This window comes from Dermochelys coriacea, chromosome 18, assembly GCF_009764565.3.
Source record: "Dermochelys coriacea isolate rDerCor1 chromosome 18, rDerCor1.pri.v4, whole genome shotgun sequence".
Classification (NCBI taxonomy): Eukaryota; Metazoa; Chordata; order Testudines; family Dermochelyidae; genus Dermochelys; species Dermochelys coriacea.
In genome coordinates this window covers 11,327,719-11,353,847 of record NC_050085.1, presented here as the reverse complement: position 1 = coordinate 11,353,847, position 26,129 = coordinate 11,327,719, and the positions used below count along the sequence as shown (strand labels likewise).

General features: G+C 48.6%; 1 protein-coding gene across 1 annotated transcript in view; it reads left to right on the top strand.

Moving 5' to 3' along the window:
* The first annotated feature begins 634 nt into the window (after positions 1 to 634).
* Positions 635 to 26,129, top strand: part of FBXO44 (F-box protein 44) — a 119,879-nt gene continuing 94,384 nt past the window's right edge. The window contains exon 1 of the mRNA XM_038376646.2: positions 635 to 769. The gene's annotated coding sequence lies outside the window, so the exon portion shown is untranslated. The remainder of the gene's footprint in view (positions 770 to 26,129) is intronic.

Sequence of the window (26,129 nt, the reverse complement as noted above, 5' to 3'; positions counted from 1 at the left end):
ACCCTTCAGGGCAGGAAATGCCAGCAGACCAGGACAGCTGGCTCCCCTGGGTATACTCTGACCAGGAGGAGGGCTGCATTGGGGTGGGAGTCTTGGAGGGAAGGTCACTCCTTTACCTAGTGACCGGCTGTCCCGTGGGGCCAATGATGGTGTCACGGGGATAACGAGCCCTGGTGCTGGTGTGGGTGATTCAGTCATTGTCTGGCCAGGAAGACTAACTAGCTTTAATGAGCCACAGTGCCAAAGACCTGGGTGAACCCAGCCCCCTTCCGCTACAACCTTTCTCTTCCAACACACTGTCCTGCAGCAGGGAAGTGCTTGGAACAGAGCCGGAGGCCCACGGACACGGCGGTGTCGTCATGAGGAGCCCATGGTGCCAAAAGCCTCACGCAGGAGAAATGTCTCAATTCTGTACACAGGACGGTGCCCCGAAGCCATTGGCTCCTGTGGGGGAAACCTGCCTGCTCCCTCCAACTGAGGCCATGGAGGAAAGACCCTGTGAGTTAAATGGGAGGCGGATTTATGATAAGAGGCGAAGGACTGTGACGCTGCCCTGCTGAATAAGGGCATGGTGCCTTTAACGAAGGGGGTCTGTCTTGCTGCAGGTGGTGGGAGGAGCCAAACCCCTGGGGACTAGAGGTATGGCTGTAGCTCCAGCCTGCTGAAGGAAGTAGGTGGCCCCATGCTGAGCCCAGGGGAAGCTGCAGGGAGTTGGGGCCTGCAAGCACACGCTGCTGCTGCGAGTAGCTCCTGGATTGCCCCTGCTCAGGTGCAGTGACTCCCTGGCTGTGGGCCTAACCATGGGGCGGGTGGGTGAGCTGGGCTGGTGCCTGAAGTGACCCGGTGCGGAGTCTCCGTTGCAGAGTGGCGTGCAGGGGGTGAGAGGCAGGTGGGAAGGGGGGCGGCTGTGTCTTGCTGGATAGTGCACTGGGATTTGTGTGAAGGAAGAAGGGTGGTAGCTGGGGGAGGGGCATGGCTTTTATGTCAGTGGGTGCTCTGCCCAAGCAAGGGCTGAGAGGGGGCTTCACTATTAACATGGGGGCAAAACCCTGACGATCAGCAAGTATTGGCACCTGCTGAGTATGATTTGGCCGCACCTCCTCGCCTGTCTGACCCTCTCCTTTCCTTCTCCTGTGGGCAAGGGTAGTGAGTGCTGGGTAAGTTGGGACCTTCTTAGCTTGCTAGGAAACTATGTTGTCTCTGTCTGCCCTCTCCTGCACCTTTACATTTCTGAGGCCTTTGCCTCTGTGAACAGACAGCAGCTGTTTTACTCTCCTAGCTGTTGCAGAGTGACATGGATGCTGCTGTGTCTCTCTCATGGGGCTTCTGCTTTGTTCTTGGTATGGTACAACCTCTGAGAGACGAGCCCCTGAGGAATAGAGTTTGTTCATAGCTCTGAAATGTTTGTAACTCGGAACAAAATGTTCTGGGTCTTTCAAAAGTTTACAGCTGAGCATTGACTTACTACAGCTTTGAAACTTTACTTTGCAGAAGAAAAATGCTGCTTCCCCTTTGTTTTCTTAGTAGTTTGTTTACCATTGTACTGTACTTGCCTGGGGGGGAGAGGGAGGGGGTGTCTCTGCTGCTGCTGCCTGATTGTGTACTTTCAGCTCCGAATGAGATGTGTGGTCAGTTTGTAACTCTGGTGCTCATAACTCTGCTGTATTCCTTCCATTTAAAGTATGCCAATAGCATGGTTGGTTTCTGTGTATGAAAATAGAATCCGGGCCCCTTTTACTCATGATTCTAAAGGTGCAAAATCTACCTTTTGCTGAAGGATTGCACTCCAGAGCCTAAGCTTTCTATCCCCAATGGTCATTCAGAAGAGCTTCCACATATGAATTGAGTGTGACTGAGGCCTGCCTGAGTCTGCAGGTGGCTTGAAAACAATGGCTCCAAGAGTGAAATCCAGTGGTGCAGGTTTCACCGTCTGCATTGTTAGCCATTTCACTGATTTATTTTAGCATCCAATGACTGTCCTCCCTTTGCAACCCCAAACTGGCTTCCCCGCCTTCCTGGGTGCTCTCAGCCCCAGCTGCCCCCTCTTCAATTTTAAACCCTCTAGCTTCCTCCCTGACAACTTGCTTAAAACAAATGTGAATTTTGCAGCAGGCGGAAAACTAAAAATGTAGAGAGCAGTGTAGGATAAACAGAATTGAACAATGTTAAATACCAGCAGGCATAGGGGCGCTGGTTGAATTATTCATTCTCATATTTAATTCAATAAAAACCTCTGTCTCCTTAAAAAGTGTCAGAAGCTGCCACTGACTCTTGGGAGTGCTGCAGGATTTAGAGCCGTGGTTCTCAACTGGGGGTACTCGGAAGTCTTCCAGGGGGTACATCAACTCCTCTAGATGTTTGCCTAGTTTTACAACAGGCTACATAAAAAGCACTAGTGAAGTTGGTACAAACTAAAATTTCATTCAGACAATGACTTGTTTATACAGCTCTATATACAATACACTGAAATGTAAGTAAAATATTTATGTTCCAATCGATTTATTTTATAATTGTATAGTTAAAAAATGAGGAAGTGAGCAATTTTTCAGTAATAGTGTGCTGGGACACTTTTGTATTTTTATGTCTCATTGTATAAGCAAATAGTTTAAGTGAGGTGGATTTTGAGGGTAGGCAAGATAAATCAGCCTCCTGAAAGGGGTACAGTAGCCTGGAAAGATGTAGAGCCGCTGATTTAGAGCATACTTGCTGCACAGTATGGGGCCCTCAAGTGTAATGCACAATGGCACAGAGACAGGTGCACGGTGTTCTCCTCTGTAGCTTTAATGTGGTTCCCTTAGTGAAAGGCAGTTATATTAATTCAGCCAACAGGGCCTGCTGGGCTGAGCAGTCTCTCCAAGCCTCTCACAGTTGTGGCTATTGCCATTAAACTAAAAAGGAGCACCTGGCAACTCGCTGAGGGCAGAGGCACGGGGTGCTGGATTCTAGAGGAGACAAAGGGTTAAGAGCAAGTTGTTCTAGGTATCCTAGGGTCCTGCCCTCCAGGGTATGCCCACAGCTGGGCCAGGTCCTGGAAGGCTTGGGCTTAGGGGCTGTTTAGTTGCAGTGTAGATGTTTGGGCTTGAGCTGGATCCCAGGCTCCAAGACCCTCCCACTTTGCAAGGTCCTAGAGCCTCAACATCTACTCTGCAATTAAACAGCCCCTTTAGCCTGAGTCAGCTGCCACGGGCCAGCCATGAGTTTTTAATTGCAGTGTAGACATATGCTGGGAGACGGGGCATCCTCTGAGAGTGACAGTAAATACAAATAACACTTGTCTCGCTTCATAGCATTCTTCAGCCATAGCTCTCAAAGCGCTTCACAAAAGAGAGTAAGTATCTTTATCCCCATTTTTCAGCTGGAGATAACTGAGGCACAAGGAAGGAAAGTGACTTGCCCAAGTCACCCAGCAGGCCAGTGGCAAGCTAGAAGTAGAATCCAGGTCTCCAAGTCCCAGACTGCTCTTCTACCCACTGGCCCATACTGAATGGGAGCTGGAGAGTAAGGAAGGGCCAGTCTGAAGCACTTGGGTAACGGGGATGGGGAATCTTGGCTGAACCCGCTGGCTTGCAGAGAAGCTGGGGAGCTTGTCCTTTGCCAGGGCCTGCCAGGTCTTTAGAATCTGTGACGAGTGGATGGCAGCAGCATTCTCAGCTGACTCTTGCCTGTGTCAGGGTTAGAGGATTCCTGTTACATGAGCCTAAGCAGTATCACCTTGAGATTTACGTCTGGATCTTTAAACATGCTGCACACGCAAGCCCCGCTGGCAGCCCTATGTCTAGTTTTACAGCACGCTGTAAATTTCTAGAGTTAATTCTGACCCCAGCACCAGGCTAAAAACCAACAAATGCCCAGGGCTGCTGCTCCTGTGGCCTTGAATAATCTGTTAAACCATGCCTGATCCAGCCCAATGCATCCACCGTACAGAGCGGGAGAGGAGGAGTCTGTCCTCTTTGAAATGCTCCCTCAGAGCCAACTTGAAATGCTTCATTTTTGTCTAGGACCTGGCACTCCGGATAGGAATCAACCCTTTAATTAATTTTCATCCAGCCTTGATCAGATCCTCCTTGTAACCAGCAGCGGGGTTGTTAGCAGGGAACTGCTTTGCTATCCCAAGAGGGGATTAGCCCAGCATGCTGTCTGCTGGAGCAGATTAGGAATGGATTATTAGGAAGATGGCAGTGACATGTTTAAGGGTCCTGGTGGCTCCTGATCTCTCACTGCACAACCCGTGTTTACAGGGCCTGCCTCTGATCTTGCTGATGCAGGTATAAATCTGGAGTGGTGCCACTGAGGAGAGCGAGTTACACTGGTGTAAATCGGAGCAGGCCCTGGTTTGTAGAAGGTGTTATGGAGGGAGGTGTGAGATGCGGCTGTGTGCAGAGGGCCCCAGCTGAAGCCAATGGGTATGAAAGGGATGGTTCCTGCTGAGGAGTTTTGGATCAGGCCTTCAGGGCAGATTTCCAAAAGCCCTTGATGGTGGCCCTATGCTGCCCTCACTGCAGTCGATGGTCAAAACCCCACTGAGTAGGGTGGGAGCAGAGCTTGGCCAACGTGGAGTGCTTCTGGGAACCCCCAGCTGGACAGTGCATGACCCCAGGGGTATGCTCACTGTGGAAGGGATTAAAGTACCTTTGGGGTAGAGAGACAGTGCTACATTTAGGGGCAAATTCCACTCTGGATTTCCCCACTGTTTCACTCTGGTGGCGTTTAATCTAGATTGACAACAATGTGCCTGTAAACAGAATCGGGCCCAACCTCTCCTAGCTCTTCATTTTCAAATCCCCCACTCGGCCCCTCTCGCAGAGAAATACAGAGCGATGAAATCTTCCACTGACACTGCAACGTGGTCTCTCTGCCTTGCATGCTACCGATGAGCGCTGGGCCCAGACTTGGACAGACACGATGACACTCTTTTCCCTTCTACGCACTATCCCTTTTTCACTTGCCCATTTTTTCATAAATGCACCCTTGTACACAAACCTATACGCAGCAACCTTTATATGTGGTCTCTGTGTGCGCGCGTGTGTGTACGCATGCACTTGGCCGTAAATACAGCCCTCCCCGTGCACCAGCAGAAGGGATGGGGTAGTGGTGGTGGGTAGTATGACAGACCATTGCGTCAAGTAGTTATTGAGTTCAGCCAACCATTGGTTCCCAGACTGTCCTGAGTGGCTCATTATCAGCATCTGAGTAAGTCAGGAAGGGCCTTCTCCCTTTGATCAATAGGAAGGTAAGTCAAAAAGGATGATTCACTTTTTCTTTCCCTGGCAATTTGTCACCGCCTAGATGATGCATCTTAGTGACCCAAACAGCTTTTGAATGAAGAACAATAGGGCTCAGGAATACTTTCAGGGTACCTTGCTTTGTAATTCTCTGTTTCATCCCTCTCTGGAGGAGTTCAGGTTTGTTTTCCAGCTATGATGCATGCACTGAAGCCTTTGGATAGGAAAGGGTGAAGGACATGGATTTGGGAGGCTGGTGTTTAGTTGTCAGGGCAATGCAGGGACACTTGGAAGGTTTGCAACAAGTATTTGAGTGCCAAGCCAGAATGCCTGTCTTTATTTTTGCCTTGAGTTACAGAGAGCTTATTGTTCTTCCAGCTAGGCACACAAATATATTGTATAGCGCGCTACACATAACGGGCAGTGGGAAAGGGCCAGGGAGGCCACGTGCTGAAATATTAGCAGCTAAGCTGTCATCTTGTCAGGGGGAAAGCAATCAAAGAGACGGGATAAAAAGTAGACCCAGTGAAGTCTGGCTGGGGTGGATCTGCTGGGCCTCTGACTTGGGCTGTGGGATCATCAGAGGGTTCAAATTCCAAACCTTGAGTTGGGATGGGGAATGTTCACAACTGAGTGAGTTCTGCTCTTGGTTTTGGAGAGGACTTGCATACATCCTTCCCAGGAAGGATCCCATAGTGATCCACAATGATACATGGGAGGGGGATCAGTGCGTAATCTTCCAGTAAAATGCAGCTGTCGCTGGTCTGAAATGCTGGTCTGAAACGGCTGTTTGACAGCAGTGCTAAACAACGGTTGAAGACCGGACGTGGAGGATGTTGACTCCTGTTGAAAATAGAGGCTGGAATTGTGGCAGGAGGTAGAATTGGTCTGGGTACAAACCCCATGTCATAACTGTCAGAGGAAGGTTCTGTGACTGGAAAAGGAAATGGGGAGGGAAAACAGTGGCAGTGAAGGTTGTCTATAGTTTTGTCTGGGGGGGGGAACCCCAGTTCTTCTGTGTCTAGTCCCTCACTATCTCCACAGGCACGATGCTTCTAAGAACATCAGAACAGCCACACTGGGTCAGACCAAAGGTCCATCTAGCCCAGTATCCTGTCTTCCGACAGTGGCCAAAGCCAGGTGCCCCAGAGGGAATGAACAGAACAGGGAATCATCAAGTGATCCATCCCCTGTTGCTCATTCCCAGCTTCTGGCAAACAGAGGCTAGGGACACCATCCCTGCCCATCCTGGCTAATAGCCATTGATGGACCTATCCTCCATGAATTCTCTGACATCCTTTCTCCCAAGGAGCCGTAACTTGCTCTGCAAACAGTGCTATTGAAATCCAAGTCAAGTAACACACACCCACCGAGCACACAGCAGGTGGGGGGCTGAGAGGGAGCAATCGGTGTCTGAACAAATGGATCACAAATGCCAACCTGAGCCTTGACCACACTTGGTCTCTGCAGCGGTCAGCACAGCTGCCGGAGCAGGGCCAGGTTGATTCTGTAGCGGGGTCGGGAGGGGGGTGATCACAGGGAGGCAAGAGTTGTCTCTTGGTAATGGTCAGCAGCATGGCTCTGCAGTGCCTCTGGAGTCTGCTTTTGATGGCCAGTGTACTGATCTCAAGAGAGAGCAGCAGCGCATCACTGGTGCTGGAGCTTGGCTGAGGTGCTGGAAGAGGCCATAAGCTCTTAGGCAGGCACCGGTGGGGCCTGTGTCCCATCTCTTCTCCGGAGACTGGCGTGAGAGCAGGATCCAGCCCCCTCTGAGCATCCACTAGCAGCGCGAGGAGACAAAAGTGCAATTTGTTGCCCATTGTGACAGGGCAGAGCAGCAGCAACAATAAATCCTGTTAGTTCGTCTTTAAGTGCAAGGCCGGGACTTTGTGGCTTTTGTCCGGCAGGGAAACAAAAGAAACCTGTGCTGAATCTGCAGGGATGGTGCAGTGTGTCATTAGCTATTTGCTCCTGGGAGAAGGGATCTTCGTGAAATCCACTGGAAGGCCCTTCTTACATTGCAGCACATCTCCTTGGCACTGGAGGCAGGCCTCCAGATGCTTGGAGCGTACTGTGCTCTCTGAACTAGCTGGCCCTCCATTCTGCAGCATCGGGCTGGGGAGTCGCATGTGCACAGATTTCCTTGCCAGAATCCCAGCACTTCTGCTCCTGGCTGGAACCCCCATGAAAACAGACTCTGGCACAGGGCTGAAAGCAGAAAAGCTGCTAAGATGGGCTAGGATGTTAACGAGGCATTTCAGAGCCTTGGGTTTAGTCTATTTGGGAATGTCGGCGAGATTTTTTTTTTTTTTTTTTTTTTGAGGAGAGTAGGGAGGGAACCAGCATGCATCTTCTGAACTGGGTCTGCCCTCTCCCTGTATGACCCATGCTGGGACTGGCGGGTGTTTTCTGAGGTGGGTAGCCAGCTGTGCTACTCTGCCCTGCAGGCCTTTTGCTGAACGCCTGCATGAAGGGCAAGTGCAATTCGATTGCAGTTCATGCAGCTGTGTCTGTATGGAAATTCAGAGCCTGCTGGTCACTGAGAACCAGCGCAGGAAATCCTGCAGGACTAGAGCCTGCTTGCCTTGAAGTCAATGGCAGAAATCCCCCTCCCTTCAATAGATGTCGGGTCAGGACCCTAGTTCAAAGGCTTGAGCTTTTGGCCCCCAAGGTCCTTGTCATCAGCCGGGATTGGACCTTTGTTGACTGCGCCCAGACCTCTAGCCTCACTGATTTGTATTATAGCTGATTGGGGCCAGTGGAGTGGGTGGGGGCCTGTTTGTATTGCCAGCTGCAGGCAAGTTTATACAACCATTGGCCTGTTTGTTCCATGTAACTTTTCCCAGTGCTAGGTGGGCACATTAAAAAGAACCCCAGTAAGCAATGCAATATCTTGTTACATAGCAATCCCCCCCTCTCCACGCCAGCATGTATTTGGGGTTTCACCCTTCTCCCACTGCAGTCAATGGAAAAATTCCCACTGATTTCAGCAGTGGAGGATTGGACCCCTTTCCCTGAAGCATGCAGGCTAAGCTGTCCATGCAGCTTGTCCTCAACCTTCAGCTCAGAGCCCTTGGCTCACGGGTGAGCCCACGGATCCAGAGAGGGCACTTCATGAGCACCAGCCAGCAAAGCAGTTAATCCTTTCCTCCGTTGGACCGTATCCTCTGCTCCCTGAGAATTGTATCGCTGGCTTTTGAATAGCTTATGCTCCCCACCATTTGATCTGCTACACCTCTGTAGAACAAATGCAGCTCCCTTTAACCCCTGGCACCATGTCCTATCTGGGTAAGCTGGGCAGGATGCTTCGCATCTAGCTCATTTTTAGACTTGTTCCTGTGGTGAAGTCATTGACATCAGCGCTGTTACAGAAGGGAAAGTGCTAAATACCGGCCTGGTCTGACTGAGTGTAGTAAGGTGCATGGAGTCAGACCCTCTTACTCTGGGTCTAAATTTGCCCTGTTGCCTATGTGTATACGTGCAATTATCGGCCGCCTTCTTGCCAGCTTCTGTGAGCAGGGCCTGCCTATGGCTCAGAGCTTAACTTTGCTTTTTGTTAGCAAAGTGTTGACCATTACTTTAGTTCAGGCCTCTGATACAAGGGTTTATGTTTCAGGGCCTTATCTTACCACAGCCTATAGTTATTTATTACCTATGTTGTAGTGCCCAGAGGCCCATTTATGTCAGGGGCCCCATTATGCTGGGAGTGATGCATACTTAAGCATAGTAAGAAACACTCTAAATGGACAAGACTGTGGGAGAAAGGAACTGATGTCCCCGTTTTATAGAGAAGGTCACATCATCTCTCTGTGTCTCAGTGCCTCCTCACGGTCACACATGAAGTCTGTGGCAGAGTCACGGATAGAACCACATCTCCCAAGTCACCCTCCAGGGCCGCTCCCACAAGACCATCGTTTGTCCCCAGGGTCTGACTTAGTGGGAGATGAGGCTTCCTGTTTTTCAAGAATGGGACTGCGATGGGGTGTGCACCCCACTCAGGCCCTGGAGGGGCTCATGTGGGCCTGAAAGGCTCATTGCTAGAGCTGGCAAGTGGCAACACTTGGCCGGTGAGAGCCAGGCCTGATTGATGATGAGGGAGTTGGGCAGTGATGATAAAGCCAGGAAGTCTCGAGTGTAGAGAGGCTGAAGTCACTCTCTAGGGGATAGAGGTAGGAAGCGGTCAGGAAGCAGCAAGCAGTCTGAGGGAGTAGATGTGGGGTGACAGCTGTAGGGTCCCTGGGCTGGAACCCAGAATGGAGGGAGGGCCTGGGTTCCCCTACCAGCCACTGAGGAAGGTGGGGTGAAATCTCCTGCAGTGTGGGGTGTACAGACCATAGAAGGCCATTGTATGGCCATTGGGCTATAGATTGGTTCCCCCCTTCTGGGGGGGGGGACGACAGAGTCCAATCAAAGTGTGACCTGGCCAGAGGGCCAAGTGGCAGGAAGAGAGACCACAGCACCAATGGAGCAACCATGGGCAGGTGGGCACCATATGGGTCCTCTGCACCACACCTGGCCACAAGGAGGTGCTCTTACAGTGAGTGAACCCCTTTACAGGGGCGTAATATTAACAGCCTAGCAAGACTGCCGCTGAGCTGTATTCGTGCTGGGGAAAAGCGTTGGCTTCCTATGTGTCAAGCCATATCGGGGGCGGAGTGTGACCTTAAAAGCCACGTCTACGTGGCCAAATTATGAGGGCTGGAGCAGCTTTGCTGTCTGTAACCGCTCATTTCACACCTAACTACAGAAGGAAATTGGGCCTATCCCTAGCTCCATGGGTGAAGTGTGTTGGCTGGACTCCACTCTGGCTGCTGGAGTGTGCCATCGATGGGCCTGTCGCAAGAGCAGGTGACTGTTTTCTGCAGAGCACGCCAGACACGTCCCAGGGGCTAACGGCGTAGAACCGGGCAGCAGGAGCCTCCCCAGCCTGCTGCACTCCAAGCAGGAGTTAATTCTCTGTCCTGGTTCTGCCTCATTTCACATCCCAACCCCACCAGCTGATAACTCAACCCTTCTCATTCAGAGAGCTGATGATCAGAGACCTCTCTGGAGGGAGGGGCAAGTTTAACCAAAATACCTGCCACCTGCTTTGTGAACAGAAAGTAAGTGAGACCAGCCTGTTTCCAGGCCCCAAATGGATGGGAGTCTTGATTTCCCTGCAATAGACACTCTAGCTGTCACAGCTGGCTTGTGGATCCTGGCCTGGGGAGACGCATCCTCTGTTTGTAGATAGCAACTTTAATCCTAGGCTCCCCAAGCACTTCCGGGGGCATTGAGGATTGTGAAGTCCCAGCAAGCTCATCCCCTGTGACTACAGATGGGGAAGCCAGAGGCACAGGGAGGTGAATTCTCATCAGGGGGTCAGAGCTGGGAACCGCACCCAGGAGTTTTGATCCCGTGACAGCCCTCCCCCAGCTGAGGGCCACCGCAGGCTAGGTTAAAGGCAACCCCTAACCAGTCAGTGGCCCAGTCAGCCGTACGGTTGCCAGTCTCCTCCTCCTCCAGGCAAACATTTCTGCCAAGCACTTTGGACTCCTTGAGGAATCCAGCCCGCCCCGTGCTGACCAAAGTTGCTAACCCCCAATGTGTGCAGGAGTCCGCCATCCTACTTATTAGAGCTTTAAAAGGTGCTGTCTGGCCTCCCAATGCAGTATTTCCAGAACTGACACGAACAGCTGTCCCAGTCAGCTCGCTCATAACAAATGGGACCGCAGGCTGGAATGTAGTTTTGCTGCGAGGGAGTAATGCATCTTATTACTAAACAATGAAGCACATGATGGATGGTGATGAGTCTCTTCTTTCTCTCTCCCTCTCAATGATCATACGGAAAAATAAACATCAAACCACCAGTTGTTCCTGGAGACTGAGCAAAGGCTGTTCATTCCACCAAGGGAGACACCACTTTAGAAGACCTGGTGGCAGCCGTGGAAAGTTCTGCAGCAGGCTATTCGTTACGCTGTCTTCTCTCTGAGACACGTTGCTGCAGGGTGGGGCCTGGAAATGAAGGGAGGAAGGAATGAGAGGAGGGAGGGGGTAGAAGCAGGGGAGCAGACACAGAAGAGATGTAAAGAGACTGGAGGGATGACTTGTTGGCCATTTCCATTATCTCCCCTTGAAAAGTTCTCAGCTAGCTGCACAGAGCCAAATATAGTCCTGGTGTAAGTCCAATGGGCCTGACTCCTCTCACTTGCACCAGAGGAGCTTCGCTGAACTTGGCTTAAAAAAACAGTGGGAGTCAGAGGAGAGTCAGGACCTGTTGACATTACCCCAGAGCTGGGTGGGTTCCACGCCATATAACCGGGCCCTCAGTCAAAAGGACGTCCCCATCACTCTGAACTCGGAGAGCTGTGAAACCACAGGGCACAACAATCCACGCAGCCTCACCCTGTCTGAGCAGAGAAGCTGGCAAGATAGGATCAGCCTGCTGGAGGAGTTGCAGGCTTCCCTGTGGCAGGCTGGAGCTGCTGACAGGCCCATGGTACGATCATGGGAGGTGGAAGGCAGGGCCATGTCTGTGGAGGGGCTGTAGCTCTGAGACACTTTTCTCCCTCGATACAGATAGGAGCCCATCACTGACATCAAGAGTGGGCCTCATGGTTCCCCTGTCTCCTTAGTTCTGTGTGGCTTGGAGAGCCTCTGTTTGTTGTCTGTCTGGGGTTGGGTCAGTGCAAGGAGAGCATCCAACTTCTCCACTGGCTTGGATATTTATTTATTTATTAGGGGCTTGATCCTATGCCACTGAATGGGGGTTATGCTACTGACCTCAAGCGGGAGGAGGATTCGATTAATGCTGGATTTAAGACACCAAGTCCAACATGAAGCCATATTGCATGGTGAGGAGAGGAGGGAGGGGATTCAGGGAGGCATGATCAGTCCTTGAGCCACATGGGTTTCATGGTTTGAATCGCTTTAAATTCTTGTGTACATGGGGTTTTAGCTGGTAACCTTCCCATGGAATTGGCTAGGGCCAGACTATTCTTATTCACACCTGTGTAAATCTGGGGTAACTCTGCATAGTGTCACTGGAATTAGTTTGGATTTAAATGGGTTTGACTGAGATCTGAAGCCTCTGCTTTTGAACAGCCACAACTAGAAACAGGCCTGTTCTGGTATGTTAACAAGGGGTCAGACCCAAAGCTTATCTAAGAACAGTGCAGACACGTCAGCGGACTTTGGGGTCTGGCCCCACAGGAATCATGTGAAAGTAGTAGGCGTTTTGGGGTTAGCTAACCAGGAGGTGACTCACGACTGTTCACCCCACGCATGCACGCACTGCACCTCCTGCTGTTTTTGAGAGCAGCTGGCATGGGGGTGATTGGATTTTTTTTTTTCTGCGAGCATGTTTCCTCCAAAAGTGAGACTGTGAAGTGCTCAGAACAGGTGGTGCCGTGATTTCACACCAACTAAATATGGATTGGAATGACACTGGGGGCGAGAAAACCAGCCTTTCCTTCCTTCCTCCAGGCTCTCCGGACTGAAGCACAGAACAGTGCTGTCAGATTGGGATGGGGAAATGGAATTCGGCATGCAGCCCACAGAGGAGCTGCACTATGCATAGAGTCGGGAAGCCAATTAAAGCTTACTTAAAATATTAGCATATCAGCAGGCAGGAGTTTTTTCCAGTTGGATTGGTTTCACAAGGGGACCAGGCCAGTGTTCAGCTGGCAATTTTTCTTTTAACTAAACTACCTCAATCATCTGACCTGCCAGAGCGTCGTCGGGAGCTGCTAGAGAAAAGAAAGCTAAGGGCTAGATCTTTAGCGGGTTCAAAACTGGTGTCACGCTGTGGAAGTTGATGAGGCTGCGCTGATTTCAAGTAGCCAAGAATCTAGCATTCTACTCGGGAGCTGGGAAAAGAAACAGCCCCTGTTCTACCATGTGTAAAAAGAGCTTTCCAACCCACCCTGCAGAACCTTCCTTCTCTGCATGCCATGCCCAGCACATATTTAAACTTAGCATCTCTTCGGGTGAAACTGCTAAGTGTTTTTCTGGGAGATGTGCTCACTCCTGAGTGGCCTTGTCAGTCAGACAGCGAATACAGTCTGAATGGAGCATAAATTGGAGAGGATGGATTCAGATTGCAGGTGTGCGTATTCCAAGGGGTGCCCAGAGGTGCTAACCAAGTTTGGGCCCACATACAGGGTGCTGTACAAACGCACAGGGAAATACCATTCCTGCCCCAAAGAGCTTGCAAGCTAAAGCTCTGATTCAGACCTCACTGAAATTAATGGGACTCTTTCCAATGACTTCCGTGGGCTTTGAATCTGGTCCTACACAGACCAGCTGGCAAAACAGGTGGGAACATGATAATCCCATGTCACACATGGAGAGTTGATTTGCCCACCGTAGCACAAGGACACTGGAGTGAATCTGGAGCATCCTTGTGAGTGACTCTGGATTTCTACAAGGGGAGTTGAGCACAGAGTCTGATCTATTGAATGAACCGCTGGGAACAGCAAACTTGGATCATTTGGATAACAGTGCAGGAAAGGGCTTGAATTTTTTTCTCACATGCGAGACCTGCTTAGCATGGGCTTTTGGGCCACGCATATCTGTCCCTCTTTCTTTCCCTATGCTATGGATCCAAAACTTGCCAGGGAGGGAGAAGCTGGAGGGAGAGTGTGAAGAGGAACAAAGAAGCATTGACCATTGACAGCAATCTTGCATTTATAGGCTGCAAAATTCAATAATTGTCTAGGGATAAGTGCTCCTGTCGACCGTTCTGCTCCTCTGGCACAATGGGCCTTCTCACCATCAGGATAAAGCTCGTCTGTGCAGGAGGCTGTTTGCTCAGTGGCCAGTCTAGGGCATGAACTCTTCCAGGAACTACTGTCCATCACAAACCTCCCCACTTTCCTCACAAGAGCAAGGTGCACTTCTTTGACATTGCATTCTCCAGCATAAACACAGAGCAGCATGGAAGGTTTTGTTTTTTTTAAAAAGCAAACGAAAACCCTGCCCTGTATACCCAATTCTCCCTGTTGGAGAGATGAGCGAAAACAGACCACGTGTGACAAATATATTAGCCACTTAGCTCATTGCACTGCTGGAAGAACCTCTGTGGAATAGAAATAACAGGTGCCCCAAGGTAGATGTCTAAGTCCAGGAGTTCAGAGGAGCTGCAGAGTACTCGCCACTCCTGAAAATCCACCCACTTAGTCAGACACCTAATTATGGATTTAGGCTTCTAACTTCAGGCACCTTAGCCACATAGCTGCCTTTCCTCTATATTCACCCCAAAGTGGCCCAGCTGGGTCTGCTGATCATCAACATGGCAGCTGGCTGGCTAGCTCCTGAGGTTCTCTTTCCCCTTTGAAAATGTGTAACAAGACAGAATAAATAGCCAGAGAATCCAGTGTTTAATAATGTGCTGAATGTTTCTAATTGCAGCAAAAATTAAATTATTGTGCCTCCCTTCCAGAATATTGGAAGCTTCAGATCTCATTCCTGACTGCTCACATATGGTTACCGAAAGTCGAGCCAAGCAAACAATTTGCAACAAATAATTTTATTCAGTGGCTGCTGCCTCTCTTTCAGCTTGTGGACTATCTGAGAGTGCATCGCGGTTTCCTCGGATTTATTTGCTGTTCAGACTTACTCAATCAACTGCTTTTCACTTTTTTTATTTTCTGTTCTGCATATTGATATAAATATTCCAAATCTGAGCTATGTTGGTTAGTTGCGACCGCACAGCTTGGAAGAGTGTGCAAGCAATTCTGACGTGTGTGTGTGTGTGTGTGTGTGTGTGTGTGTGTGTGAGAGAGAGAGAGAGAGAGAGTGTGAGTGAATATGGTGCGTGAGACACTGGGACACCACAACATGGAATAGTAACGTAGGGCTGTTCCTGTTACTGACAGGAACAGATCTATTGAAGTTGTTGGCAATACGCCTGTGAATAACTGCTTCCCATTGGCAATCGGGAAGTTGCAATCTGGACCCTAGATCAAAACTTTGAAATTCACTTTCTATGAATGCTTCTGGCCAATGAAAATCTGTCATTCATATTTACGGGAGATGGAATTTCCCCCTGTGCAGAGGTCTTTGCCTATTTAACTCCTCAAAATAGGACCTGAGTGGGAAATATGCTGTATACAGGCCTCATGTTGGCTTTTCGCACGGGGTGAAGTGCATTTAAAAAAAAATGGTTAAAAACATGCACAGAGATTTTCAGAACAGTTCTTTTCTTACCATGATTTTCCCTGCTCTAATTAGCAGGCTAGCTACAGAAGACCTCCCATTATAATGTTCATGAGAGTGGGTTTACATTTGTTTTATACTTCTTCTTAAGAGGCCTCTTCTTAAGGGGGTTTAATGTTTTCTCACCAAGAGGCGTGGGTTATGAAGCTTTAAAATAATACGCATCTGGAAAAGCCAATTAATAAAACAAAACAAAACATACAAATCTGGCGTGGAATTCTCCTAAATTAACAATTTATAGATAATTTACAATTCTCATGTCACTAGGCAAATGTACTTTAAATTGATTTCAAATTAGTGGGTTAATGATTTCCCCCGGGTATCATTTAAAATGGGCAACAGGCTTGGTGTTTTTTTAATAAAGGGGCAGGTTGCAATAACCAACTCTTCATTCTGTAATTGAAGCAATAATTGGACGGATGGTCACATTGAACAGCTGTATTGATCTGCATCAGGAGAAACTGCTGACTGTCTCTATTGGTAGGACCAAGAGGGGGTGGGGAAGAACTTGTGACAATACCTCAACCTTGGCATAGTTTCTATTTTGGAAAATAACTTCCTTTTGCTTTAACTCCAGGAAATGGGCTAATGCATCCGATTTGATTTGGTATTGTTAAATAAGCTTGCAATTTATAGCACTATTAAAAGTTATTCAGCAACTCAGCAATCGTAGCTAAAGGGGACAATACTCCCCAACAGCATTAAAATAATTCAGTGGTTGTTGCATGGTTTCCGAGCTCTTTGGAATAAGAGATCAGCCCAAGGCTATAAGTTTTAGAAGACAGATTAGAAGGCCATGAGCAGAAACTAGGTCAGTTCTTTTGTGGGGCCATGCATTATTTTGTCGTCTAAAGTCTGAGAAACTAAATTTTAATGCTGCGAAAACAGCCTGGTCTGGTGGAGTGGACCCTGGGCTGGGAGTTGACACCTGGGTTCTATTCTCAGCTCTGCTAGTGACTTTGGATAAATCACTTCACCTCTACGTGCCTCTTTCTCTTCCCCCCTGCCCCTTCGTTCCATCTTGTCTAAGTTGTAAACCTTCTGGAGTAAAGACCAAGTTCTTATACAGTGACAGAAGCTTGGTTCATCTAGGTGTCGCTGTGATACAAATAATGAATCTCTCACTTTGGCCAGTTATTACGGGAGGCTTACTGGTCCTGCTAGTGTAGATGCAGAGAAACTTCATTGCCTTAAATCACCTTACTCGTGGTTCACACAGGCAAAACTAAAATCTGGGCACCCTTGCCATGTGGCTATATATGGTGTCCATTAAAGAATTGATCCTCTGGGAGGTAAGAAATAATCATCCTCATTTTACAGAGCTGAGGAGCAAAGAGAAGAAGGCCCAGATCCTCAAAGGTGTTTAGGCTCCTAACTCCTACTGAAATCAGTGGGAATTAGGCACCTAACTACCTCTTGAAGGTTTGGGCCTAAGTGACTTGGCCAAGGTCACAACATGAAGCTTGTCACCATGAAAGGTTTTCCTCCTTCCCCCCCCCCCCCCCCCCCCGCTGCTGGTGATGGCTTATCTTAAGTGATCACTCTCCTTACAGTGTGTATGATAAACCCATTGTTTCATGTTCTCTGTGTGTGTATATAAATCTCTCCTCTGTTTTTTCCACCAAATGCATCCGATGAAGTGAGCTGTAGCTCACGAAAGCTTATGCTCTAATAAATTTGTTAGTCTCTAAGGTGCCACAAGTACTCCTTTTCTTTTTGCGAATACAGACTAACACGGCTGCTACTCTGAAACCTAACATGAAGCTTGTGGCAGAGCTGGGAACACACTCCTATCCTTTGAGTCAAGTGCTGTAATCACAAGCCCAACCTTCTCTTTAGTGGGACTATGAATTGTGGTATAAGTTGGAAACAGCCTGGGCAGTGTTGGGCCATTATTATTCAGCACCATGGATGGAGATTTAACTCTAAATTAAACTTATGGAGGATTGTACTTTTAGCACCATGGACAGTGACTTGTGAATTAAACAACTATGGAAATGGATTTTGTTTGCACTTCACAAATATGTACTGCCATCTCCCAATGGCTTGCTGTTTACACAAACTCTATTGCTTCCAAGCTTTGTATAACAAAATTAAATTCCTCCTGTATTAAAAATTGATATTGGATGAAAAGATCGGGTATTTGGGGGGCGGGGGAGGAAGTTTGGAGAGAATGTTGTGCTCCCCCTCACCTTTCAGGCATATTTTTCCCATAAAAGCTACCAAAGAGATCCGACCCACAGTTCTTATGATTAGTTTCTATCAGTGCTGTTCATGAGGTGAGAAAGATGCCTTCAAATCAGGGTGATCCCGCTAAGTATGAAATTTATGCAAACTAGGAGAAAAGCACCCCTTAGCATCTCCTGCTCTCCATATGTGTTGCAAACGATTTGCAGGAATAAGTTTATGAGCGAGTATCTCCTCACAATATGTTTGAGCTTCAAGGACACTGAAACAGTCTATCGATTATTGCACAGAGCCACTGCTGTGAGTACACTATTCAGCTCATAATTGGTAGTCTTTCATCTTATTAGCATATGTAAGAGTTTTTATATAAACTTTATCCAAACATTCTTAATTTATTAGGTGTCCTCTTTGTGTCTGTTGTACCTTCAGGGCATAAGGAATACTCTGCGCTTGGTTTTTTTTTTTTTAATGTAAATTAGACCTTAACGATGCACATAAATCTGGAGACATGCTCCTACCATTTAAAAAGGATGCCATAAGATGTGAATGAATAGGAGCTTAATGATTTAAAGCCCCATTTCTGCACCATGCAATACAATTTATTTTTATATAGATATCTCGTCCTTTGTATGAAATATAATGACATGCTTTACAGTGAGAGTCAATTGAAGCCACATGGAGAATTGCAGGGGAGGGTGGAATTATGGTGAAGAAATTCAAGAGAAGTGGCTTGGTGCTGGGGGAAGATGTGGGCTTTATAGATGAGATGGGGGAGCAGGAGCGCCCCAAGCTGTGGAGAGCCCAGAGGAGAGGGGCAGGCAGGAGAGCGAGTTGTGAAGAGCAGGAGATGGAACTGAGCTAAGAGTGGAGGGTCAGCACAAAACCTACCTATGCACTGCCTAAGTGGCACATGCTGGTGCTCTGCACAGGGGTGGATTTTCCACAGAGTGGGTGAGTAGGGGGAGTTGCCGTGTTCCCACTTAGCAGCTGGGTCTGGGATCAGGCTTGGTTCTGAGGCTAGTAGCTGCCTCCGAGTTCAGAGGGGCATGATGGAGCCTTTGCAGTATGGGTTTTGATCCCTTTCTGAAGCTGGGTAAGAAGTCGGTGTATCGGCTTCGTTCTTCCATTTCCCACAGCCTGAGTGGTCCAGCTGCAGCAGTTCTCACCCTGCATAGGTTAGCATGTGATGGGCTTTGGAGCAGGCCCTTGACCACAATTGGAGTCTTCCTGTTGACTTCCATAGGCTTCCTAATGGCTCAGTTCTGTTCCTGGAGAAGCCAATGACATAACCCCACTGACGTCATTGGGTGCAGAAGTCAGTGGGGCTGGCCTGGTGTAGCAGGGAGGAGAATTTGCCCGATGTTCCAGATGTAAGTGGCTGAGTTTTAGTGAAATTGTGCCAGGGCCTCCCGCACGCTCTAGCAGGTGACCGAGTGGCTTCTCTGGTCATGCCGATATTTCGTTCTCTATGTAAATTCCTTCTCCTGTTAAAATGCATTTGATTTATTTCTGCCTTTTTGGATTCAGACATATTCTGAGTCCACAGGAATTGTGACCTGATGGGACTATCTGTCTTCAGCACAATGCAGTTCTCTGGCAGGTAGGATGTCTGTCTGTATGCAGAGAGGGAGGGATTGCAGTTTCTGTAGGCTACCGTTACTGAAATTTATTTGCTTTCTTAATATATATAAAGACTGTCTCTTGGGATTAGCCAGGGTAGCCAATGCTATCGATTTCTCCTCTGGGTTGGGAGAAGGACCACTTTCAAAAGCTGCGTCAGACGTGCTTGAGCATCAAAAAAGCCTTCGTAAGGTAATCGAGCTTTTTCATTTTGTCATTGAGGCCTGATCCAAAACCTATTAAAAACACATGAAAAGACTCCCACTGACTCATTCCAAAGAGTTGGCTCTACGGAAAGGTAGATGAGGGGAAGCATGGTCCAGTGATTAGGACCTCTGGGTAGCTACTGCTATAGGAGAGTCTTGCAAGCAATTGACATTTAGCGTAAGGTAAATACCTTGCAACTGTGAACAAGACAAAGGCAGAGAGCTCATATGCCTTAAAACAAAACAAAAAAGAACCCTCCCCTTGGTTTCACCACCTTTTCAAGCTGATTTTAAAACTGCCCCTTCCATCTTTCAGTACCCAAACCAAAGTGTTCAAGCATCAGATTTAATACATAAGAACTGCCATACTGGGTCAAACCTATGGTCAATCTAGCCCAGTATCTTGTCTTCTGACAGTGGCCAGTGCCAGATGCTTCTGAGGGAATGAACAGAACAGGGAAATTATCGCGTGGTCCATCCCCTGTTGTCCGGTCCCAGCATTTGGCAGTCAGAGGCTTAGCCATCTTGGCTGATAGCCATCGATGGACCGATTCTCCATGAACTCTTCTAATTCTTTTTTGAACCCAGTTACGCTTTTGACCTTCACAGTGTCCTCTGGCAATGAGTTCCACAGATTGGCCGTGCGTCATGTGAAGAAGTACCACACGCATATCCATGCTGTATTGCTTAGGGAACCGTGTACAGCAGTGCGGATGGTAAAACTGGGAGGTAGAAAGCAGGGAAAATGGGAAGGAACCTTTTTATTTTACTTCAGCTCTTCCTGTTTGTTTCCCCCCCCCTCCCCTCAGGTCAGGACTGATGGTTAATTGATGCAGGGCTGGTGCTGAGTGGTTGGATATGTAAATTAACTCTCATTTTCATCGGGATCTTGGTAACAAGAAAAAATCATTAACGCCATCAAGGCTCATCTCATTTAACACCTGGCTCCTCTCCGGAGAATAGCTAATCGTTTCTTATAAGACTCCAGTGACTTTTCCTTAAGAACTGTGCTTGGGGGGGGGGGGGGCAATTTCCAAATCATTTTCTTTTATTTCCAAATTAAAATAAGTCACTCTTTTTTTTTTTTCTCTTCCCCCTTCTAAATGAATGGCTTTCATTTCTGCTGTGCTCTTGGCCTGCAGCCACCTCTCTTGGTTCATGCTAATATAATCCAGGCTGATTAACACAGCAGTGAAAATACAAAGTGAGTGTCTCATCCCTGGTCCCCACCCTCCTCTCGCTGAAATCCAATGGGGCTGCATGAGCATAGTGGTGTACAGAATCAGGTTCCATGGGCCAGCTGTCAGATGGTGCAAATCTGAAGGATGGAGGCAGTGTGGGCTAGTGAGTAGGACAATGGGAGACCTGGCCCTGCCACTGCCTGCTAGGTGACCTTGGGCAAGTTGCAACTTGTTGGTGCCTCAGTTTCCCTTTCTGTGAAATGGAGATGCTACCTCCTTTGTAAAGCACTTTGGGATCTATGGGCAAAAAGTGCTATGTAAGAGCTAGGGATTACTATTGGCCTTGGTCTTCAATGGACCTCTGCTGATTATCCTCCCATGGACTGGAGCCAATGTGCTTGAGCTTGCAGTGAGTTGGTTTGTGTCATGGAAACCTTGAGCTAGGCCAGAGCTGTCTTCTGAATCAGCCATAAAAGTGGTGAATGGCTTTCCTGAAACAATAGTTTTTACCTGAGGATTGGAGGCAGGGAGCGGCGGGAATGACTGTTCCCCTTGGAACAAAGGGAAGAGATCTAATTAGACAATTTGTAGCTTCATTCCTTTTTATAGCTGTGGTGCCCTTCACAGGAGGGAGAGCCGGGGAGAGGCAAGAAGAGGGTGTGGCAAGGGTAGAGCTTGCAACAGGGGAAATGCAGGCAGAGGAGAAGCCCAGACTCAGTGAAGGGAGGGAGAGTGGTGGAAGAGGAAGATATGCATGGGGAGAGGAGGAGGTGGGGGAAGAAGAAGAAAGAGGGTGAAGAAAAGGGGAGGAAGGGAGAAAAGAGGAAGAGAATCTCTCTGAAATATCTTCTCCATCCCTCCAGAAGCCTCTAGCCTCCTCCCTGCTGAGCCCTGGCTCCGGCCACTGCTCCAAACCCTGGGGGGGGGGCAGGTTTTCTCCTGGGGAAACCTTGGGAAATCTCTCTGAGAGGCAGGTCTCTCTCCTTCCAGTGACCAGCAGAGATGCTGGTGCTAGAATCTTCCCTCTACGACCAACTTCAGTCTAATCACTGGGGAAGTGCTGTGGCCACCAGCCCTGCGGGTACCAGGGGAAAGACCAGAAGATCTGTATAGCAGCAGCTCTACCAGCCCCTCCTCTGCCCCCAAGTGGTCCCTGCACACTGCAGCAGAGAGAGGTGCATGCAGTTGGGCCCTGCACTGCACAGGGGCTGCCTGCTCTCTCTGGAGCCCCAACAGATTCTGTGCCCTCTCCCAGCGATACTTCTGCTGGGGCTCTGCACACTTGGTGGAGGTAGGGACAGGAGAGGTCCGCAAGGGAATCTGACCTTGGCGCCTCTGCTACTGTCCCATCCAGAAAGCCCCTTTCTGGATGGGACAGTAGCAGATGTAACTGTCCGGGAGTGCCTCCATTATTGTATGGCTGTAACCTGGGGCACTGCGGCAAAGATCCCATTAGAAAGCCGGGTACCGGAACAAAGATTTGTTTTTGTGCTTTAAAGCGGGAGGGGGCACCTTGGCTGGAGCCATTGTCTCTAAATAGCTTCTTGTGGCCCTGTTGGCCTCTTCTTAAATTGACCTTGGCCCCCGCTCTCTCCCTTGGCCTGAGGGCAGTCATGGTGCCACCAAGGAACAGTGGTTCTCAGCCCACGGGCCACTTGTGGCCCAATCAGCACACAGCTGTGGCCCATGTGACGTCCTCAGGTCCATATAGAGAGTATCTCTGTTGTGTGGATGTGGCCCACATAACATACAGAGCTGCATATGCAGCCCACAATGGGAGATGGGTTGAGAACCACTGACCTAGAAGGACCCTCTCTCTAAACAAAGAGCCCCCCTCTCCCATCCTTGTATGGCTCAGCCTTGATATGGAAGCAGAACAAGTTGCTGCTGCTTCCTCCTTCCTGCTCTGTCACTCCAGGAGAGCGAGCTTGACATTAGCATCTCTGCTGCGGTCCTAGCAGGGCATACTGCTAGGGCCGTCTTCGTGACAGCCAGCCCTCCCTCCCTCGCCGGAGGCATTGGGCCTGGGTGGATCTGTTCTAGCTCTGGACAGAGGACAGGACACTGCTGGGACAACGGGTGAAAGATGGCCCTGGTAGAAGGCAGGTGTCCTGGCTAAGGCTGCTGTCAGAAGGCAGGGCATGCTGCCTGGGGCTGTCTTGGTGAGCTTTACATCACGCTCCCAGAGGAAAGCGAGCCTTGGCCTGTCTGCTGCAGTTGTAATGGGAAGGGAAGAAGCTTCTACATTTTGAGAAGCTTTGTACAGCAAGCACAAATCCAGCTCTTCCCCACGTAACACGCTCATGCCCCATCCCTTACACCCCCAAATGCAGAACTCTCACACCCATGTTCCACTTGTGCAGGGCACACCTAGAGAGTGGGCGTCCAGTGGATGAAGCTTATGTGGCACATTTTGCTAGGCAACTGTTAGGTGCCTCGTTTTCAGTGCACTGTTTCTTTAATCTAATTTACTATCTGCAGCCCTTTCATGGTCAGCCATGCATGCATTCTGCACGTTCTGCCCGGTTTTGATGGCTTCCTTATCTGAATAACTGGCAGCACCTGTCTGATCTCTATGACTGGAGACATGCAACTGTTCTGTGTGCAAATGCTAAAGTGAAGGCCCCTGGTTGGAGCTCTGGCCCTGCCTGGCTGCTGTCCATTGGTTGCAGTCAGAAGGTCCCCTGTGTTGGCGCTGACCTATCATGGAGCCGATCCTCAGCTGGTGGAAATGAATCTCATTCTGTTGACTTCAAATCATGACTGATGGGAGCATGGTGATTTGCATTGGCTAAGGTTGCAGCCCCATGATTCTAGTACCATTTTTATGAAGAGTGGATATGAGTCAACAGTGTGCCCTTGTTGCCAAGAAGGCCAATGGCATTTTGGGATGTATAAGTAGGGGCATTGCCAGCAGATCGAAGGACGTGATCGTTCCCCTCTATTTGACATTGGTGAGGCCTCATCTGAAATACTATGTCCGGTTTTGGTTCCCATACTACAAGAAGGATGTGGAAAAATTGGAAAGAGTCCAGCGGAGGGCAACAAAAATGATTAGGGGACTGGAACTCATGACTTATGAGGAGAGGCTGAGGGAATTGGGATTGTTTAGTCTGCGGAAGAGAAGAATGAGTGGGGATTTGATAGCTGCTTTCAACTACCTGAAAGGGGGTTCCAAAGAGGATGGATCTAGACTGTTCTCAGTGGTAGCAGATGACAGAACAAGGAGTAATGGTCTCAAGTTGCAGAGGGGGAGGTTTAGGTTGGCTATTAGGAAAAACTTTTTCACTAGGAGGGGGGTGGTGAAGCACTGGAATGCGTTACCTAGGGAGGTGGTGGAATCTCCTTCCTTAGAAATTTTTAAGTTTGACTAAGCCCTGGCTGGGATGATTTAGTTGGGAATTTGGTCCTGCTTTGAGCAGGGGGTGGGACTAGATGACCTCCTGAGGTCCCTTCCAACCCTGATATTCTATGATTCACAGCTAAGATTTCAGCGTCCTTGGTGCTGCTCCAGTGTTTGCCCTCTGGTAAAGGCCAATGATGCACTCTCCAATTGAAGAGGCTCTTCCAGATGGAAGATGGACAACAATCCCTCCTCCCTCCCCACCCCAGAAAATCTTCACAACCCAGCGGTGTATCTTGTCCTGGCTCACTTACAGAGATGCAAATGATGACTGTTGTGTGCAAGCCACGGCGCTAATGCTTTAATGGCACTGCAAATTACACTCATAAATTTGGAGCGAAACTAATTGTTTTATAGAGTAGATGGTATTGTTTTAATCTATAAACACTCTGATGAGCAAAAGGCAATTTATACAGGGTGGGAGGGGAAATCCTGCCAGAGCCAGGAAAAGGGGGTGGGTGTAGTTAACTTCTGAAGAGCACTTTTGATGCCTTGGGGAAGAATCTGCTGAAGACTCATTCAGCGTTGGAATACAGCACAACTGAGCACTTCCAGCAGACCGCCGAACACAGCAGGCTTTGCGAATTGCACTGTTGTTTTTTGTGATGGTAGTGCTCAGAGGCACCAGCTGAGACTGGGGCCTGGCTGGATTAGGTACAATGCACCTGCATTATGAAAGATTCCTGCTCCAAAGAGCTTGCAAATAAATGAGATAGGTGAAGGGAGTGTGGTGGTTCTCCAGGGTACAGATATGGAAAGGTGTGTAAAGTATCTGTCAGCATGAGTCAGTGTATTGGACTCTCGCCATAGGTGACTGGCTTTGGGTCACACAGGGGAATCAGTGGCAGAGCCAGGACTTGAGCCCGTATCTCCAGAGTCCCAGTCTAGTGCCTTAAGCACTAGACCATCCTTCCTCCACAAGGGCTTCATTCCACATTCATGGGAGCAAATAGTAAAGCCCCCATCGATTTCAATGGTGGTGCATCCACCTCTGTAACCCTCCGAGGGGAGATTTTAGTCCTTCTCTGCTAGCTGCCTTTTGACAGCTACCAGCACTCACATCACTCAAAGTTTCGGAGACTAATTTTCCGTGAGGAGGACTCTGCTGCAGGGCATGGGAATCCCATCTCCTCCCTCCCCACCTTCGGGATCTCTCCCTCTCTTCACCTTGAGATCAGATCATTTAAAAGGCATGTTTGGTGCAGCCTCTTTGGGTCCCCTATTATCATCTTCCCTCCTTTTTTTTTTTTTTTCCTTCTACCTGGATTCCCTGCACTCGATTGGCTTGCTCTGTTGAATTTTAAGAGGGGTAACTTTTTATGATTGACTGACTGCATTTTAATTCTGTTTTTACTTGGCAGGACAGTTTATAAATAAAACTTCTGATTTTTATACTCTCTCGTGGCCAAGATCTGATCTCTATTATTCCAGTGCAAATTGGAGGAATAATTCCACCAAAGCTGATGGAACTGCTCCCGATTTTTATCGTGGCATAATTGAAATCAGGATCTGGCTGTGCATATCAGACCTTTTGAGGCTGTGGGTTTCCTCCAGATTTTAAATAGGCAGCGAATGTGCATTTTAATAACAAATCTTCACTTGAGTGCAGCTTCTGCTGAGTGTGCACAATTTATTTCCACATTACAAGAGCTGGAAAGGTTGGTGTTGGCTGAGCTTGATATACTGTTTGGGTTTTGGCTTTGCTTCGGTTCAGTAGCCTCCGGCATTGCTTTGCAAGAGGGTGATGGGCTGACCATGAAGTCAGCAAATATGGCTCTGAAAAGGAGGGGTGGTAAATGGGGCCATGGATTGCAGAGTGAGAGACGCCTAAGAACTTGCTTGGAGAGAAAATAATGTAAGAAAATGTCCTAGAGGACTAAATATGACACTTTAATTATTAGTAATAATAAAGCTTAGCGCTTAGCCACTGATTTGTGTTCAGAGCATGTTAGAACCACTTGTATGGAGTAGGGGAGTGAGTGCTAGAATTCCTGTCTGCTGTGCTCCCACTATGTTTGGAGAGTGTTTAACACAAGAGGATTCTCTTGAAAATGTTACCCTGGGTCTAAATTCCATTTTCAAAAGGGATTTGGATACCGAAGCTCCTAAATCA